Here is a 7,234-nt window from a genome sequence, read left to right on the forward strand (position 1 = left end):
AAAATTTATTTATGTCTACCGATGAAATCGGTTATTTTACGTTCTCCAACAACAGTGATATCATTTCACCGAGCGAGGCGCGCCCAAATTCTATTTTTATCTTTGATGACGTGGCATGAAACAAACAAGATGCGAGAGAATACTTTTCGATAGGCCGTCACGCGAACGTTGACTGCTTCTATTTCTGTCAGACGTACGCGAGGATATCTAAACATCTGATACGCGACAACACGAACCTGCTGATCGTATTCAAACAGGATCAACTTGAAACACGTTTACAATGATCACGTGAATACCGACATGTACGGTAAATTTTGTTTGTGTGTTGCAACTGTTGGCAAAAAAAATATGGATTTTTAGTGATAGACAAGGACAGTGCGCTTAAAGAACGAGAGATATAGAAAGGGATTTAACGAGTTCACAATACTGTAACGCGAATATCACTAATCATTGTCAATACTTCGCCAGAGAACATAGCTGATGCGCGAACGTGAAAAAATTGCGAGAGAGATCGAGAAGACGAGCGAGTCGATCCGCAAGAAACATCGTGCTCTGAAGATTGATAAAATCAATCTTCAGGGGACATAGCATTGGACAACCATTTTAAGCCTATTATCAAATGCTCTGCAGCAAATTGTTGACAGCCCTCCATGCGCGCGATAAAGAGACACGACGATGACACAGCGTCTGCTTCCAAGCGTAAGAGAAAAAAGGAGAAGGAAGAGGAGAGAGAGAAAGCGAGCGAGACGTTCGAGCGATCCCGCGTAAATCCGATAATCAATCGCACGATTGTGTACAGCCGATAATCTCTACTCCGCGTACGATCGTACGCGACGATCATACCGAGAATCGTTGGAGGACGTTTTCAAAATGACGGATAATTCGCTAGCTAGAAAAGTTCAAAATCGGTTGCAAACGTCGGAAGGTCGAGAGGCGTTGCAAGCCAGTTTGGGCCCGCTGAATCAAAAGTACGAGGCTGTCGTGAGGGGAATGCGAGATAAACAGAAGAGCGATGTAAATTATGTGGAAGATGTTTACACTCAACGGCAATTACAAGTGGATCGACAAGCTGCCGCGTCTCGTATCAGATTACGCGCGCAAACATCGGACTATCGGCATGCGACCCGCCAATGTAATTCCCGCGATCGCCGAAAGACTCTTGGACACAGTCTACAGTGCAATAAAGATCGCTGGTCCGACAAAATTTAAAGTGGGCGATTCGGTACGCGTGAACAAAGTAAGTAAAAGTACAAAACGATTTTTGAGAAGGGTTACACACCAAATTGGACTATCGAGTGTTTACAATCGTTAAGTTCCAGCGTACCAATCTCATCTACTAACCTATCTACTCGAGGACTATCACGGAAAATCCGTCGCTGGAGTGTTTTACGAGCACGAGTTGCATAGTGCTATTCATCCGGATGTGTATCTCGAGAATATACTGAGACGGAAAGGAGATAAGGTGTACGTCAAGTGGATGGGATTCAATGGATTTGCACAATTCATGAATATACAAAAAACAATGTCATTTGATAAAATTTTGATTCGTGTATTTTTTTTTACATATAAAAAAAATACATATAATACAAATATATACAAATATATAAACAAAAAATATATACAAATATATAAACGTATATTTTTTTATTACTTCCCATTCATCATCTTCGTTTTGGAGTATACCAGGTATGTAAATATGAAACCGAAATTTTTTTATAAAAAATACACGTTTATTGCATCAAAATGATAAAAAATATTTTATTTTATTCGTATTGCCCATTGGTAGCTATACATTTTTTCCACCTGTTTGACAATTTATAGATGCCACGCCAAAAAAATTGTTGTTCTTTTCAGCCAAAGCAGTCATCTAGCCATTTTCGTACATCTTCGTAAGAAGTGAAGTGCTGCTGAGCAAGTGCGTGTCCTATCGATGCAAATAAGTGATAATCGGACGGAGCCAAGTCTGGTGAGTAAGCCGCATGTGAAAATATTTCCCAACCAAATGCCCCAATCATTTCCTTGTTTTGCTGTGTGTAATGGTGTATTATCATGAAGCAAAATCACTTTGTGTTGCCTTTTTTTGATATTTCGATTTTTCACAAAGCTTGATTCAAATTGATTATTTGTTGTCAGTAGCGTTCAGTATTAACGGTTTCGCCAGGTTTTAGCAGCTCATAGTAGATCACACCTTTCTGATCCCACCAAACACAGAGCATTGTCTTCCGTCCATAGCGATTTGGCTTTGCAGTCGATATCGATGGTTCGCCTGGAGTTACCCTCTTTTACGCTTAGGATTCTCAAAATATATCCACTTTTCATTGTCAGTCACAATTCGATGGAGAAATGACTTTCTTTTGTATCTGGCGAGCAGCATTTCGCAAGTGGTTTTTCGGTTTTCCTGCTGCCTTTCATTCAGTTCATGTGGAACGAATTTTCCCATCTTCTGGATCTTTCTCTGGATTTCAAACGTATGGAGACGACTTCTCGTGTCACATTCAATTGATTCTCGAATTGTTGTTGAGTTTGAGCGCCATCTTCATCCAACAATGCTTGCAATTCTCTGTCTTCAAACTTTTTCGGTGGTTTTCCACGTTCTTCGTTTCTCACGTCAAAATCGCCACTTTTGAATTTTTTAAACTACTCAAAGCACTGTGATTTACCAAGAGCATGCCGTAAGCTTCGACAAGCATTCGATGCAATTCTGCAGCAGTTTTCTTCAAATGGTAACAGAAAATCAATACTGTCCGCAAATCGTAGTTTCCAGGCACAAAATTCGACATGTTCAACGCTATTACAAACTATACTTGTATGAAACTTGTATTGTTGTGAGTTGAAAATCTTTGTCAGATGTCAGAAGAAGGAAATGGCGTCAATGGCGCCGTCTGACGGCAACATTGACAGCTATGGCCATCTATTGGTAAATTCCGGTTTCATATATTTATATACCTGGTACAAAATACATAATTATTTATAACACCTTATGTATGGAGCAGAATATATAGGTAGTAATGCAAAAATAGTAATACTTATATAAATGTAAAAAACATAAAATGTAAATTAAAATAATAGTAATACATAACAGTAATACACATAAATGATAAAAAATATGGAATACATAAAATGTAAATTGATGAATACTAGTAGTATATAATACTTATATTAATGTTGAAAACATACGATATGTATTATATGAAGGTACAATAATCGTAATACTAATAATAATAATAAATGCTATTACATAAAAACATACTAATAATACTTGTATAAAAAAAAATGTAAAATTACAAATAAATAATAAATAATACATAATAATAACATATATTACAAAGGTATCCGCCAATGTCCCCACGGTAACGTCTCCGGCGAGTCGGTGCGACGAATCGTTTGTCATCGTATGGATTCAGAGTGATTTTCTATTCGGATATCGTGTACACTTCGTTAGATACACGATTGACAGCGAGTCATTTCGATCTCTTCGTTCAAATACCATGTGTAATCGAATGTTCGCGCTACGTTATTCTTTACATCTTTCGCCTTTTTAGTGTTCTTCTTGCCGTCCATTCTCACCGCATACATCCTCGCTCTCAATCCAACGAATTCGGTCATTATCGCACCATTATTTTTATCAGGATACTTTTTTGTTCGCGAGAGACATATCGTACACATTGTCTGCCGGATAATCGCTCGTGTCGAATTTCATATTCTTGTAAACATCGTCGCATTTTATATGGTAAATGAGACTCGATGTACATGATCTTGCATTTGTTGCGATACATCGATGATATGTACTCGTGATGAAATTCGTACAAGCAGACTTTCGATATGTCGAGTATTTACCTTCGTAAATCGGCTTGTTTACTTAACTTTATGTCGAGTTTGCGCATTCGACGGCGATCAATTTTCCACAAAGACGCTACGACTATGAAAATTCGATTTCTTAATCATTGTCCGCGTCGTACCATCCGTCCCATTTTGTTATTAATTTTCATCATCAACGTGATTGATCACATTCTCCATGATCTTACCGAATATCGCGTTATTCATTAGTTTATACAAATTTTTTTCGAAATCATTTTTCGCGCGCATTCTAAATTGTGTATTGAGTTCAATATAATTGCGGAGCCATGGAGATTGAGCAAATGTAGTGCTCAGTACAGATCTTTGTTACGCGAAGATCATAACGAGTTCATTGCAGGTTGCAATGGATGACGTAACGCTGCTTATCGTGCAACGTCGCTAAAAGTTTATCTTAACGCTTACCGAGCGGTTTATCGCGCGTTGGGCAGAAAGGTAGATCAGTTTGTTGGTCGTATAGATGCTGCGGATACTCGAGATCGACACCGATAAGTGAATCTGGAGCGATTACGCTCACGTCAAAGTTCGCAGCGTCTTCGATCCAATGAAATTCGGCGTATGACAAAGGTTGACACATCATTCCATTCGTACAGATTATTCACATAATAAAACAAATACATCAAGTACGATGACTTCGATGGGTCGAATGAACGCATGTACTTGTTATTAGCTTGTGCATATCTGCCGGAACATTGCCTGAGACTGCCGCGTATACCGTGCTCAATGAGCATGATCCACCATATCAATGTCTGTGAGCACTCGAACTCTTACACGCATATGTTTCAGCATGGCATCCCACATGAAATCTGGCAATGCGCATATAATAATGCGCGGGATCGAGACATAACTCGTGACGTAACTATTGAGGAAATTTTCGAAAATGTCAGCTAATAACAAGACAGTTTTCAAGTACAATCACTGTACTCGCCGAGCGTTTGGATGGAGAATCGCTCTCAGATACAGTATCGCCTATCAACGAACTGAAAAATAATTTGCGCGGTGGTAAGCGCGTGTTCTGCAATTTTTCGACGCAGTCAATGTACTCACGGAAAGACCTTTTCGTGTGAGAAGATCGAAATTTTCCGCGCTGAGCTTGTAAAATTTGGAACGAATAATTTTTAATTTATCTTTGTCGAGATACGCCAATTTATCAAGGCTTATATTTAAAAATTTGAAAGAATCAATGAATCTTAATTTTACACCATTTTTCCGAAAATTCTTTTCATTTTTGTCTTTGATGTTATTGACATGTTTAGTGAATGAAATATATTTTTTCATTAACGATTATACATCTATCTGTCCATCGTATGCGATTTCCTTAATTATAAAATGCGTGTCGAGCCCGATAAATTATGAAATACAATCGGAATATAAAACGAATTTTTATAATTTAAGTTACAATTTGAATACGCTGGACCGCGGTATCTACTGGTGAGATGATAATGACCGCAAATTCGCATATCGTCCGACGCGAACGGTTTCAAATGTGACAACGCATTGCGCGACGATATTCTCATTGCTATTTGGACAATATTCCGTGGATATGTTGGCGGATATAATATTTTTCACGCGATGCGCCAAACCGCTATACAGTTCATCGCGACAGAAGTGATATGATAATGTGTCGCGCATTGTATGTAGTAGCCTATGCTAAACACTTCATGCTGTTGATACACATACGACGACGCGTCTTTCTTGTCGGATTCAGTCTTGCGTAGAATGCACTCCAAGTCCGTGTAGACAATAAACGGCATGTTTCCGGTTGTTATAGTCGTCGAATTCGAGCCACTGTCGTCCTCGTTCAGCATTCATTGATCTTCTGGCAGTCCACTTCGTGCGACTGCAATTTTTCACACAAACTGAAGTAATGGAGACACCTGTAAATAGAGAAATTTTTTTTGTTGCTATTTCTTTTTATTAGCTTTTCTTATTATACTTACCGGTCGCAGAAAAACTTCTTGTTCTTTTTCCCACTAATCTGCGAACTCACGAGACGCGACAGGTTCTTGATTCACGCAAAGTGTCTAATGCTATCATGAATCTTGTAGGTATAGGAGATTGACAATGCTTCTCCTTCTTGTCATCGGTGAGCCGTAGAAGAAGGATCTGTTCATTTTCAATGTAGATTAATCGACACAGCGTTCAACCGTTCGAATTTCGGAATATCTTTGAACGTTATTGGAAATTCAATATCCGCGAGATTCAACACTGTCGTGTAATGCGGATACAACGATTTTCTATCCACATGACTTATACCGGGTATAGAGCGGCGACCACCGACCACGCATTGTCCATCAAATGCATGTTGATCACCGCTTTCTTAAGTATGCTTTCTTACGGCACCTCGGAGTCACATCCCGCGGGATAGGATGTAGAGGATTTAATTTGTTCACGTTAATAGTCAAGTTGAGGATTCGCGATAATGTCTACCCGCTGTCACGTTCCTGGAATTCTTCGAGTGATGCTAGGATAGGCTCGACGACACGCTCGTACTACATCGGTGTATCGATATATTTCACTGTTCTTTGTAATTATGCTCTTATTAGCACGTTTATCCTTCGTCGCGAACTCGCCATTGAACATGATGTTCATTTTTACACTATCGTGTCTTTCTACAGCGTCTCGCACTCGCTCTATAGTTACATTTCCAGCGTCTTCTAAAAACCGCCGCAGCTCGATGTGATTAGAATTTATCACCACACCTCAATATACGACTCTCGAACGCGGCGTCAATCTCTCGCCAGACAAGAGATTTGTTGCCACTCGCGTACTCGCCACCAATGTGCACGAAACGTCGCTTCAATTATTTTGCACCCGCGATTCTCGCCACCGCGGATTGTCTGTGTCCAACGGCGAGGCGCGGACGCTTGGCACGACAAAGTTTTTCGAGCTACTCGATGCACTCGTCGCATCGTTGCAGCGAAACACTCCACCAGAATAGCGATTAGGCCGCACTGTTTCAACAGTTCGCGTTCCACTCGCTCATGATTTTCCATGTCTTTTCACAATCTTTAGATCACGTCGCACTCTTACATGGAGCACTTGACTCGTTCACACATGTTGCAGCACCACTTTACATCTAGAATGTTTCATCGCCTTGGTATTATATTCGTCTACTAAAGCATTCTTTACAGGGATAGCATAATTGATTACACATATACTTACCACACAAGATACGAAACACTTTTTTAGCAGGATTCTCCTCGCGATCGTAGTATGGCATCACTAACTTGTCCGTTATCACTTCAACGTACTTCTCACCATCCGCGGGAATCTTAATACGCCTGCAATTATTGTATATTGAATCTTTCCTTCATTATTCATTGAGTAATAGCATTATTCTTTTATAATATATATATATATATATATATATATATAT

Source organism: Atta cephalotes (assembly GCF_000143395.1).
Source record: "Atta cephalotes unplaced genomic scaffold scaffold00036, whole genome shotgun sequence".
In the NCBI taxonomy this organism is placed as follows: domain Eukaryota; kingdom Metazoa; phylum Arthropoda; class Insecta; order Hymenoptera; family Formicidae; genus Atta; species Atta cephalotes.